The sequence below is a fragment of the Pipistrellus kuhlii genome, unplaced genomic scaffold (assembly GCF_014108245.1).
Source record: "Pipistrellus kuhlii isolate mPipKuh1 unplaced genomic scaffold, mPipKuh1.p scaffold_m20_p_33, whole genome shotgun sequence".
NCBI classification, from domain to species: Eukaryota; Metazoa; Chordata; class Mammalia; order Chiroptera; family Vespertilionidae; genus Pipistrellus; species Pipistrellus kuhlii.
In genome coordinates this window covers 4,362,326-4,375,108 of record NW_023425533.1, presented here as the reverse complement: position 1 = coordinate 4,375,108, position 12,783 = coordinate 4,362,326, and the positions used below count along the sequence as shown (strand labels likewise).

The 12,783-nt window shown below is 46.2% G+C and overlaps 1 protein-coding gene across 1 annotated transcript in view; it reads right to left on the bottom strand.

The window, feature by feature from the left end:
- Positions 1-9,828, bottom strand: part of FRMPD3 (FERM and PDZ domain containing 3) — a 119,494-nt gene extending 109,666 nt beyond the window's left edge. The window contains exon 1 of the mRNA XM_036460760.2: positions 9,622-9,828. The gene's annotated coding sequence lies outside the window, so the exon portion shown is untranslated. The remainder of the gene's footprint in view (positions 1-9,621) is intronic.
- Positions 9,829-12,783: the final 2,955 nt, after the last annotated feature.

The window sequence follows — 12,783 nt, the reverse complement described above, 5'->3', positions numbered from 1 at the left end:
TCCTGTTTCTCCCTTTCCCTCACCTACCACATTTGATGTTCATGTAAGTCTTCACAGCTGTTCCTTCAGAATTTGATCAACATTCCGCATCTGCATGGCTATCACCCAGTTCAAGCCACCATTATCTCTTCCTTTCATTGCTATACCAGCCTCTTTTCTGGTCTCTCTGTAGGCACTGCTGCCCCCTTCCAGTTCTGGTCTCTTTATTTTTTTTATTTTTTATTTTAAATAATAAATCTTTATTGTTCAGATTATTACAGGTGTTCCTCCCCCCCCTCTTAGCTCCCCTCCACCTGATTACCAACCCCACCCCACGCCCTTACCCCCACCACTGTCTTCATCCATAGGTGTAAGATTTTTGTCCAATCTCTTCCCGCACCTCTCAGACCACCTTCCCCCTGAGAATTGTTAGTCCAATCCCTTTCTATGTCCCTGATTCTATTATATTCACCAGTCCATTTTGTTCTTTAGATTTTTTATTCACTTGATTTTTAGATTCACTTGTTGGTAGGTATGTATTTGATGTCTTTTTTGTTGTTCATAATTTCTACCTTTACCTTTTTCTTCTTCTTCCTCTTCTTAAAGAATACCCTTCAGCATTTCATGTAATCCTGGTTTGGTGGTGATGAACTCCTTTAACTTTTTTTTGTCTGTGAAGCTCTTTATCTGACCTTCAATTCTGAATGATAGCTTTGCTGGGTAATCTTGGTTGTAGGTTCCTGTTGTTCATCATTTTGAATATTTCTTGCCACTCCCTTCTGGCCTGCATAGTTTCTCTTGAGAAATCAGCTAACAGTCGTATGGGTACTCCCTTGTAAGTAACTAGCTGTTTTTCTCTTGCTGCTTATATTGTAAGATTCTCTCTTTGTCTTTTGCCCTTGGCATTTTAATTATGATGTGTCTTGGTGTGGTCCTCTTTGGATTCCTCTTGTTTGAGGTTCTGTGCACTTCCTGAACTTGTAAGTCTATTTCTTTTACCAGGTAGGGAAAGTTTTCTGTCGTTATTTCTTTCAATAGGCATTCAATATCCTGCTCACTCTCTCCTGGCACCCCAAAAATCTGGATGTTGGTACACTTTAAGCTGTCCCGGAGGCTCCTTACACTATCCTCACACTTTTGGATTCTTCTTTCTTTCTGCCTCTCTGGTTGGGTGATTTTTTTCTTCCTTATATTCCAGATCTTTGGTTTGATTCTTGGGGTACGTTGATCTATAGTTGAGTTTTTGTATATTCTTTATTTCAGACATTTCAGACATTTCATGTATGCTTAATTTCTGACTGGTCCTTTTCCTTTATTTATATTTTTAATTCTCATTAAGGTCTTTGAAGATCTCACAGAGCTTCTTGGAGGTCTCATCAAGTTTCTCAAAGGTTTTTAGAAGATTCTTGAGTAATCTTATAAATGTGATTCTGAACTCTGTGCCATCCAGTAGTTTACTTTCCTCCATCTCTACCATTCGTGACATACTTCTGTGTCTCCTCATTTTGGCTGCCTCCCTGTGTTGATGGAGTGGCTTTGTTTGGTAAGTGACCTATCGGGGCCAGTAGTTCAACTTCCCCAATCACCTGAGGTGGTCGCTTTTGGTATATCCCTTTGTGGGCTTAATGCAAAGTCTTGGTGTAATTAAGCCTTGATTGCTGTTGGTACACTGGGAGGAATTGACCTCCAGGCCAATTGTCTGTGAGGGCCCGCTGTGTCTATAAAGGAAGAACTGCTGCGCTGGAGACACGGTTGTTTCAGTGCGGCTTTGGTGCTCACTGAGTCCATCTCCTGAGTATGTCACTTATAGGTGTGAGTGGTTGAAATTGACCACTAGGAACACTGACTTTTGGATCTCCAATGGGATGCAGTTCAGCTACTGTCTGAGGCCACCCTGCAGGAGCTACCAAAAGAACTACAGTTTTCTCCTGTTTGCTTGGGACTTGGCTGTTTTGGTGCTGGAGCTGCAGTTTATATTGTTAAGCTGCCATAATACAGGCCATTTATATGCAAAAGCAGCTGTGTGGTGCCTGGGCGGGTCTGTAGAATGTGTGGGCGGGGCCTCAGAGCAGGGTCTCAGAGTGGAGGGGGGCCTCAGGACATCACTAGGCTAGGGCATGGCTAATAGCGATGGCTGCTATCAGTCATCCCTGCCCTTCTGTGTTTCCAAGTCACCATGTTTCCTAGTCCCTGCATCCCTGTGATCCAGCACAGTAAACAATGATTGCTGCATGCACCTCTGCAAGAGAGTCACCCTCACTTTCGGACCCGATGGCCCACAGACCAGCTTCTCCCCATAGGCGTCTGGGTTCCCCACGTGACCCCAGAAACTGGATTTCAAAGTGATCGGGAGCTTGTTTTCCTTCGGGTTGAAAAAAGGCCTCACGCCCAGTCGCCTGCTACCAGCCCGATTCGAGTGCCTCTGTACCTAGGCTCCTCAGCTTTTCAGCACCTGCGTTCCTTTCTCTTTCAGCCAGCCTTCCCATGGTTTTGGGTAATAGATATCCTTTACATTAGTTTTAATTTTTAAATTGTTGTGCGAGGCAGCAAACCAGTTGTTTACCTATGCCACCATCTTGGTTCTCTCAGTTCTGGTCTCTTTAGATATTGCAAAAGTAAAAATCAGATCTAACTCTCCTACTTCAAACCCTATAGACGTTTCCCAAGTGAATAACACCCAAAATCTTTATCCATGGCCTCTCTTTGCCACACCCCTCTTATGCTGCTCTTTTGTTTGCTTAGAACAATCTGACCCCACTGACCTCCTTTCCGTTTCTGAACACATCAAGTTCTTTGCCACCTCAGGGCCTTCTCACTTGGTATTGCTTTTTTTCTGGAAACCTTTTCCCCCATTCTTCATGTGGCTGATCTTTCATCCTTCAGGGATCCATTTAAATATCACCTCCTCAAAGAGGTCTTCCCTGAGAACTCTTCTGTGGTTTTCCCTATTCCTGTAACCTATTCATTTCTTTCATGAGACTCATCATGATCTGTAATGTTGTATTCATTTATGTGATAATTTGGCTGTAAACCCCATTGAGTATTGACTATGTCTCTCTTGTTCAATAACATATCTCCACCAGCTAGTATGCTACCTGGCACACAGTAAGTGCTTAATAAATATTTTCTAAATGGCTCAGTAGTTGCATGGATAGGAGTAATTTTGAGACATACAAATTAGAATCCTCAGGCTATTCCATACAAGTCATTATCAAATGTCTACTGGATTCTAACTCTGTGAAAGGTGGGTTTCTGGCTGAGGAGTCTGGTTGGTGAAAGAAAACCCTTCAACATCTCTGGCCAAAGAGAAACACTGGAAGAAAATGAAGCAAAAAGAAGAGTCCAAGGAGAACTACAATCTAAGAAAAAATGAGAGCTAGAATGGCTCCCATCCTTTTATGGATGCCAGGGTGGGAAATCTAACAGATATTTCCTATCAGGGGAAAAAATGTTTCTTTAAAGGGCAAGCTACTTTTCTTTCAGAATGACCAGAGGCTGGGGATGGGGTGAGGGTCAGGATAACTTCATAGTCCTTCCTATACCTGAACATCTCTGGGTAGACACGAGAGCTTTCCCTAGAGTTACCTCCCTCTTTCCCTCCAGGTCTTCATGGTCCTGCAACTTCCTCCAAAGCTGAACTTGGAGAGGTATCTTTTGGAAAACCTGCTAGCATCTGATTCATTTTCTGGTTTCCAAACAGATATTTTTACCCAGTGGCCTTGATAGAGACACCTGTCTCCTGTTGTAGCAAGTCATGAACAGGTAGCAAGACCAAAGCCATTTGTCCTTCCACAAATACTTGGGAGTCTGTGGTCACTTCACAAAACTGCAATCCCCATGATGCTTCTGAGAGAACACTGCAGAAGACCTGCTTGGCAGTTATTCCCTCCCCTCCAGAGTTCTCCCCTCAGGGGCTACATAGCCAATAGACTCAGTCCCATTGTCTAATAGGCCCAGTCACGCTCCTAAACCCTGTATGCTAGGGCTGCCACCTGATGACAGATGTGAGGGCTGTGCCAGATGTGAGGCTGATGCCACCATATGGCACTGTGGTTCATAAGGTCTGAAGCTGCTGTCACTGAGTTGTGACAAAATTAGTGGGGAGATTCTTGCATTTTATCCCCCATTCACCTGTCACTGGAAGAGTCAGTGAGAAGGAACTGTAGCAATGAAATATTCACAAGAGCTTGAAGGAGTTGTCATGTCACTCCAAATAGCCCTGGGCATCCCAGCCCCCACCCTCCACATACTACACCAAATATTTTTGAGGGAGGCAGGGACAGAGATTGTTTGAGCCAGAACAGAAGAGATGAGAAATGGAAGGGAAAACAGATGAGCAGGAAAAGGGACCAGAGAGAGCCAAGATGGAGGGGAGAGGCAAGGCCAGGCAGAGAAAACCAGACAGAAGCAGAGAAATGGGACAAGAGCAGGGCCTTAAAGACAGTGAAAAAGAAAGGATGGGCTTGAAGAAGGCAAGCCTGACAGAGAACTTGTGTCCATCAACTCTAGCTTTTAGGAGACCCACTCCAGTGATTCTACTGTTCTCTAAATGTCCTTGAGCTGCCTTACCCACTCAGGCTCCTGTTACTGGGAAAGGACCACATGGTAATGAGAGCCTTCTGGTATCAAGCTCTTTGGGGAGGAACACTGCAATTATGCCACACCAACAGCATGATGGCACCCTCTCCATTTCACAGTTGGGGATGTGACGAGAAAGGGGTAACTAAAGCAGCCTGAAGAAGAGACCCAGGCCACTGACCTGACGTAGGCCCATTCTCCAGCTACCCAAGGCTATATTTTTCTTGTGAAAGAGAATGAAATCTAGAGGAGAAAACAAGAAGATGAGAGCATTCCAGATGGCAGTAGGGAATGGTCATGATGGGAAAAGTGGAGTTGGCAGGGAAGGGAACTGCAGGCCTGAATTCCTCCCCTTGTTGAACACATCTTTCTGAGGCCAAGCTGGGCTGCAGAGCTCAGGCACAGAATGCTAAGCCAGAGGAGTCCCTGGCCACCCAGCTCTCTCTCTCCTCTTGAATCCTAGCCACTAGTCTAGGGTTGAACTATAAACAAGGCTTAGAGGCTGGATAGGGAGAGCAGGTGTGGGCAAGAGCTGTTGGGAATATCCCAACAGGTAGCTACCTCCAGCAGCCAAAGACCCAGGGCTCAAACAGCAGCACTCTGGGGGCTGTTTGGCAGGCAGCAGCTGCACAGGATTCTGAGCAAAGCCTCCTGAAGCCAAATGAGTGCTTACTTGGCTGGCTGACTGTCATTTCTGTCTTCTCTGTGAGGCTACCAGGTATGGATGGCCTGGCCTATAAGCCTGAGATTCCCCCACCTCCTGACTTTGGTCAGACAGCTGGAGAATCTCAGAGTTGGCAGGGATCTTGGGAGTTATTTACTTCAGTGTTATCCACCCTCTATTGACATCCAGAAGTAGCAGGGGAAGGCTTTCTAGAGGTGGACTGCAGCTGGGTACTACAAAAGGGGCCACATTTGGGCAAATAGAGAGGAGAGCAATGAGAACAAGCCCAGAAACAGAAGGGGAGCAGGGGGGGCTGTGGCAGAAGGCATGAAAACAATTGCCTCAGTGTGGGGGAAGGGCTGCTGGGGAGAGGTTAGCTGGGACACAAGAAGCTGGAGCCAGCCCAAGAAGACAGTGAGTGAACCTTTTCTCATCATCTTCTCCTCATGTCTGGCTCTGCTAGGGCATAACGTCCTCTTCCCAGAGCCCTCTTGGTAAGCTTGTGAGGAGAAAGGCGGTCCAGTCTAGTCATAGCTGGACAGAGACAGGTACATCTTTCCGGCTGTTTTGCCTAGATGCCCATCAACCCCTCCTTGCCTGCAATCATGCAAGTACTACCTGAAGCATAGGCACCATGCTGGCCTCCTCTGAGGGTGAAAACAGAAGCAACCCTCGGCTTCTTCCATGTGCACCATCTCCAAGCTGTCCACCCAAGAGTTGGGGAAGGGCAAAATCAGACTAAGAAGCAACTCAACAAAAGAAGTCATGTGAGCAGAGGCCTGATAAACTCATGTTACCCCATTTGGAGGTATTCAGAGATGCGAACTATAGCATGAGGACAATGAGACACCTTCTTTTCTGCCCAATTGCATCTTCCTGCTGAGAATGAGGGAGAAATTCTAAGGTGTTTTCTAAAGAATAAGTAAGATCCTATGGGATCAGGAAAGGAAGAGAAAAGTTGGTGAACCCTACACTTAGGAATAAGAGCCAAAGGCAAGAGCAGGTGCTGAGTTATTATCACAGAGGGCATGAATTAGTACCCAAACACTCATGATGCTAGTCAGGACCCCTGTCTGTTTCCTGGAAGTGAGTAGCATTAAAATTGTCAACTTCAAAGGGCCTGTGGCCTTGTCTTTAGATGAAGATGGGGGTGAGGGTGGTAAGAAGACTGAGTCCTACTCTGCAACTAGGCTGGGGAGAGACAGGACTTAAGGGATCCTTATAATTTACAGACTCCCTAGTCAGCAACACAGATTCAAAAATGAACCCCAGACTTAACTCACTAAGGTAAGAAAAACATACCAAGGCCTTTTAGAAAGAACCAAAAAGGGTAAGGAAAAATGATCTCCCTCCCCCCAATGCTTAGTTTCCCAGAACATTCTATTAACCAGAAAGCCCTTCCCTAAGCATTAACGCTTTTGCATTACAGCAATTATATATTTTTTTTACTGATTAAAACATACAGGGCTGGGACTCTTCCACAATAATGCAAGCTCTGTTCCCATCTTCCTTCTTGTAAGGGGAACAAACAGGATAGTCCCTTCTTGTGAGTCACAGCCTCATTCCAGCAGCTTTTAGATTGCATTCATTCATATATGCAACAAAACTTAACTGAGCATCTACAGTGTACCAGGTATAGTTCTGGATAATCAAGAATTGAAGGTAAATAGGCCCAGTCTCTCCCTTCAGAGAGGTGCAGTCTGAAGTAGGGGCAAGTATGTAAACAGACAAATGTAAAACCATGTGTCAACTGGCACCAAAAGAGGCAGCAGAGGATGCTATGAGAGCACAGGGGGAGGGCCTGTCTCCTGCCCCCCCCCCCCATGACTCTCAGAAGCATAGTGTTGAAGGTGAATAGGAGTCCAGCAGATAGAAGGCAGAGAAGGACATTCCAGTAAAGGAATGTCAAACATGATAGCAAAAATGAAGAAGATTCCGTAAAGAGGGAAACCTCTAAGTATTTAAGCCAATGAAATTAAAAGAAGAAATCATAGAACAGATTTAGGGAACATTTAAGGAAAACTTTCATTTCTGGATGCAGGAGTGAGGACAGAGGACTTGTGTTAGCCACTGGCCCCTTTTTGTGGTTGTGTGAGATAATGCAGTGCAATTGGTACACTCAGAAGAGGCTACAGAGATAACCAGGGACATAGCTCAGCCCTGGGCTTACCAGTCACACATCCTATGCACCACTCAAAAGTTACACATGGAAGGCCCCCTCTCACATCACAGAAGGAGGCAGGAAGGGTAGACGACCAGCAGATGCACTGAAATCCAGCCATGGTAATGAAGGCCAAGCCAAGAAGCTCACATGCCATGTATTATGCCCACATTGAAGAGAGTCCATGGAAGACAGCTTAGGATAGGGTTAGGGCAAACAGTGGGAAATTACAAAGAACCCTACTGCAGTACCAAATGTGAGCAGGAAGATCCCCTGGGGACAAAGCCACATTCACAGGGGCCAGCATGAAGAAAGAAGGGGTGAAAATCAATAGGCACAACAATACTGCTAATTACCAGCTGCAGTTCCTGCTCCTGAAGTCCTAGCCAAGAAACAACCCCCTTCCCCCTCCCCAGACGGTGGAAAGATGGCTTTGCTCAGCATTGCAAGGCTCTAAAAACTTGTTTAGAAAGTAATTCCTAACAGGGATACTCAGGTAGAACCATATGACAGATTAACAACTAAACGCCAGCAGACCAGACACATGTCTAATTAATAAAACTTATAAAGCAGAACAATTTATTGATGTTACAGGCAGGGCATTTAGTACAACAACAAAACCCAAATCCATGCAGAATATGCCATGTTCTCTAGGAAGCCTTTTCTCTTACAATCTGCACAATCCCTTCTTTAATGCAAATGGATGCCCAGGAAAGGAGAAAACATTGCAGAGCTCCAGGCTCCTAGAGCCCAACTCAGGAAGGCGACAGCTCAATCTCTGCCTTTTGGACCAATGTGCCAAGTTTAGTTCTGACTTGGGCTTTACTAGACTGGGCTACAATCCCAATTCTGGTAAGTTACTTAACCTTTTGGGCCTCAGTTCCCTCATCTATAAAATGGGACTCACTATATCACATACTTCAAAGCACATAAAGATTAAATATGCAATGTTAAGTGCTCAATCAATAATGACTATTAGCAATTATTATCACCATTGTTCTGTTTAGGCACCTACTAATAATAGGACCTGCTGTCTTAATATAGCCCACAGGGTTTGCCTTTCTCCACAAAATGTAATGGGAATGATTTGAAAATTGGTTCAAATTTCTCTGGATCTTGGGCCAAGACTTTAGACTTACAAATTAAAACAAATTTTGCTGTAGGGAAAGCAAACTCTATTTGACACTCCATTAAAGACAAGTTATCCTATTTCTAGTGGTTAACATCGGGGATGCTGAAGTAAGATTGGATAGAAATCCCAGCTCTGCATCTCAATAGCTGTGGGACCTTGGGTTTTTTCACCTCTCAACTTGTACGTCAATTTTCTCATCTGTAAAATTGAGATAAAAACAGGATCTACCTCACAGGGTTGTTGTGAAGATTAAATATGATAATAATGCAAATAAAGCAGGTCAAACTATGCCTGGCATACAGAAAGCACTGAGTGTATGCCAGATACCGTTCTTACTGTATACAAATTCTTATTATAAACTCACCTTTGTGATTTCAGGTGCCCCCATCACTTGAATTGTACAGCTCAAGAAAAAAAAAGTGACAGGTATGCACCTGCATATTCCTACTTGCCAAGGTTTTCTTTTATTTTTAAATAAGTAATGCACCACCTCATAGGGTAGGCTTGTTTCTCAGCCCAGGGAACGCTAATGCATGCATGTGAAGGCAGGCCAGCCAGGGTGCTGAGGACCTAGAGAGGCTAAGGAACTGGGAGACAGTAATTAGAATGCCCCCCATTTTCAACATAGGATTCCCTGCTGGGGATGAGGTTGGGGGTGGGCGGGTAGGGAGGGAGGAGTGTGGAGCCTAGTCAAGCTGGTGGTCGCCTCTATTGCCCTCCAGACTTCTAGCTCTCCTGGCTGCTCCCTCCAGCTGCAAGCTTCCTGCCCACCCCTCCACTTTCCTATGGGCACACAAAACCCAAGCCCTGTTCATCTTGTCTTCCAGTTTCCTCTAGAGAAGCGCCACCAAGGACCCGCAGGTGGCCTGACTACTGGAAGGCCTCTTTGGGAACTGGGGGTGGGGCTAGGGAGACATAGGCTCCTGAGGTGCCAACTCAGCCCATCCACAGCAGGCGCCAAGAGGCCTGTGCCAGCGCTGCCCTGAGTCACTTTGAGAGGCCGGCAGGATCCTCCTACCCCACAGATCGCAGCCTCAGCCACTAGCCCCGCTTTCTGGCCCTTTCCCAGGTGAACCCAAACCGGACTGCTCTGAGCGCGGTACTTACTGTTGGGGCCTCTCCAGGCCGCGTTCCCCTTGTGCTACCCCTGGTTGTGCCCAGAGCCCACGGCAGCGGTGGCGTCTGTAGGAAGAGAAAGATCACGCCTGCCTTAGAAACCTAGCCCCTGCTGTGACCAGAATTTTAAAGAAGGAGGCAACTGGCTCAGCCCAGTGCCTGGAACGAAGTGGCGAACTAGAGAGGTAGCTGGTAAACAGGGCGTCTGCTGCCTCTGCAGGCCTGCAATCCACCGCGGAGGAGCTTCTCCCTCCCCCTACACTGGACGGCCCCCCGCGGAGGATCTGGCAGCGGAGGAGGGAGGGCTGCAAGGACACAGACTGGTGGATAATCCACCTACTGGGCATTGTGCTTTACATCCATTTTCTCACCCCAGCATCCTCCCCATTGTACAGAAGACAAAACCAAGGCTCAGGGGAGCAATGCAAATAGTCCTAAATACACAGAGGGGGGCCAAGATTGGAAACCAGAGAGATCTCAAACTGGCAGCTGCCTGTCACGTTTGTGCTACCGCAAAAAGACATTGGAAGACCCCTGTCTCCACCTCCTGTTATCCCATTTTTCTGGCAGGACCAGAGACAGTGGCAACCCCTTTTCAGTGAGGCTGGGATCTGTGGCGTGAAGGTGGAGGTGGGTCCCTGGGATACATGTGCCAGGCCTTTCAGGAGACACAAAGTGTAATAGGAGATAGTCTGGGTCCAGGTGCCATCCACGAGACAGGCACTGAGCCTGTGAGATCTGGGTTATGGTAGGAGGGTCAAGATGCAGTGCAGAGGCTCCTTCCAGGTACTTGAGTGAGGGCCCTCATCACCCTCTTTAAAGGATGAGTGGATGGCAGCTTTGGTGGGAAATTAAGTCCTGTGGCTTCTCTGTGGGAGCTACCTCAACCTCCCTGCCTTGACAATGATATCTGTGAAATGGGTAAGATTTCTTCTTCCTTCCTAGTTAAAATGATGAAATAACGGAATATTCCTGCTTTTTTCTTCTGGTCATAAAATAAAAGAGCAGTTTCAGGACTTGTATTCTTCCTACCTTGCCCCCCCCCCCCGCTTATCCATTTATTTATTCATTTAGTAAATATTTATTAACATCTACTAATGCTAGGCATAGTGCTAGGTGCTTGGCACTACCATGGTTCTGTGTGGGAGTCTACATGGGAGGTGGAAAGCACACAGGGCTGGAAATTAGGAAACACATATTAAGTTCTAGTTCTTTGACTAAATAGATATGTGATCCTGGATGAGTCATGTCTTCTTTTGGGACCTCAGTTTTCTTGTTGGTCAAACAGGGCTAATAGCCCTAACCAGTTTGGCTCACTGGATAGAGCATCAGCCTGTGGACTGAAGGGTCCCAGGTTCGATTCCAGTCAAGGATATGTACCTTGGTTGTGGGCACATCCTGAGTAGTGTGCAGGAGGCAGGTGATCGATATTTCTCTCTCATCGATGTTTCTAATTATCTACCCCTCTCCCTTCTTCTCTATAAAAAAAATCAATAAAATATATTAAACAAACAAACACACACACACACACACACACACACGGCTAATAACACCTTCCCGTCTTACTTCATGGGGGTGTTTCTGAGGCTCAATGGAGATAATGGATGAGAAGGTGCTTTGAAAAGTATAAAGCCACTAGACAAATGGCAAGGATTAATCTGTTTCCAAGGTAGGAAGGGGCTACTGGGAAGTAAAGCTTAAAAGAAATCCTGTACTCTCCTAAATTCATTGCACTGAATTTCATCTTCCCCGAATCACTGATCCTACACCTGGGCAAGAGTCTCTGCTCTATGAAATACCATCCTCCTTCAACAGTGCCCATGACATCTAAGTTAGATCGACCTGGCCTTAAGCCAGGGAGATTGTTTAGGGGACTTGAGTGGAACCAGTGGGGCAATCTTGGCTCTGGGTCTCTAATTACTGGGAACACCAACATTATCCTCCCACCTGAGCCCACCTAAGTCCATGACTGCATGTGTCTGGGTGAAAACCACCTGAGGCTCCCAGAGATACCCCTTCAGGAACCATAGGGCTCAGGTCAGGTAGTAGAAGGTGGCCTTGAAGGTGGATGTTCTATTTTTCAGAAGTTAGGAGTTCTGGGTTGGACCCAGCTAGCTGAGATCTTACAACAAAACTAGTGGAGCCTCTGGAAAGGTCTCTAGTTTGCTCTGATCCTCTCTGCAAGCCACCCAAAACTGATCTACAACCTTAAATTACAGTATCATTCTTGCTTTGCAAATACAGCTTCAAGACAAAGCCCCAAATTACCAGAACTCTTCCCTACCCTTCCCTACCCACTAGCCTCCTTCCTTTCTTTCCCCCTACCTATTAGTTTATAACCCTAAAGTCCCTTTGATATAAAAAATGCTAGAGCGCATGCAAAACAGCTAGGGCCTGAGCACCATGGCCAGCCAAACCCAAAGCTGCACTGCACAGCTCTGGAGCTGTACTAAAATGGTAGTCAGAGGCAGCGACAGAAAGAAGTATAGCTGTGGGCCAGGGCACCTTCAGCCAGCAGGTCCCTGGGGGAAGTGCAGAACTGACAGATTCCACACCCAGCCTCCCTTGGCAATGTCAGAGACCATTCATCTTGCTGCTGAGGCACCTCTCAATGTCTTCATAGATTCCCTTGTTGCATCTATCTAGCACAGGCTGCTCCTTTTAATAAAGTGCCCCTGTGGCTACTGCAGACAGCCTGATGTTATCCTTCACTCTCCTGCTCTTTCTCCCCAGTGTGGGCCACACACCAGTGATTGAGGCCTCCCAGGTTACATAGTACAGTCTCCTGAGGAAATGTGTGCTCCAGCCATGGCATAATGAAAGCATTGGGTGTGGGTGTATCAAATACCCCTTCCTTGCCCCATCGAGGCCCTGGATTCAGATTCTCACCCTGAATTCCTATGCCCACCTTATCCTTCATCTTCTTCCCTGGGCCAGCTGATGCTGGTGTCCCTCAGCTATATAACCTGAGTCCAATTTGCAAAGCTTTTCTTTCAGTGATTATCAATAAATTCCCCATCTCTATCCCCTTGAAAGACTAGATAGCTTTAAGCTCCAAAGGAATGAATCATTGATGGTAAAATTTCAGGCACAATGACAGGCCATTGAGGAAACATATTTGATCATATTATGTTTACCTATGTGTAAGGCTCG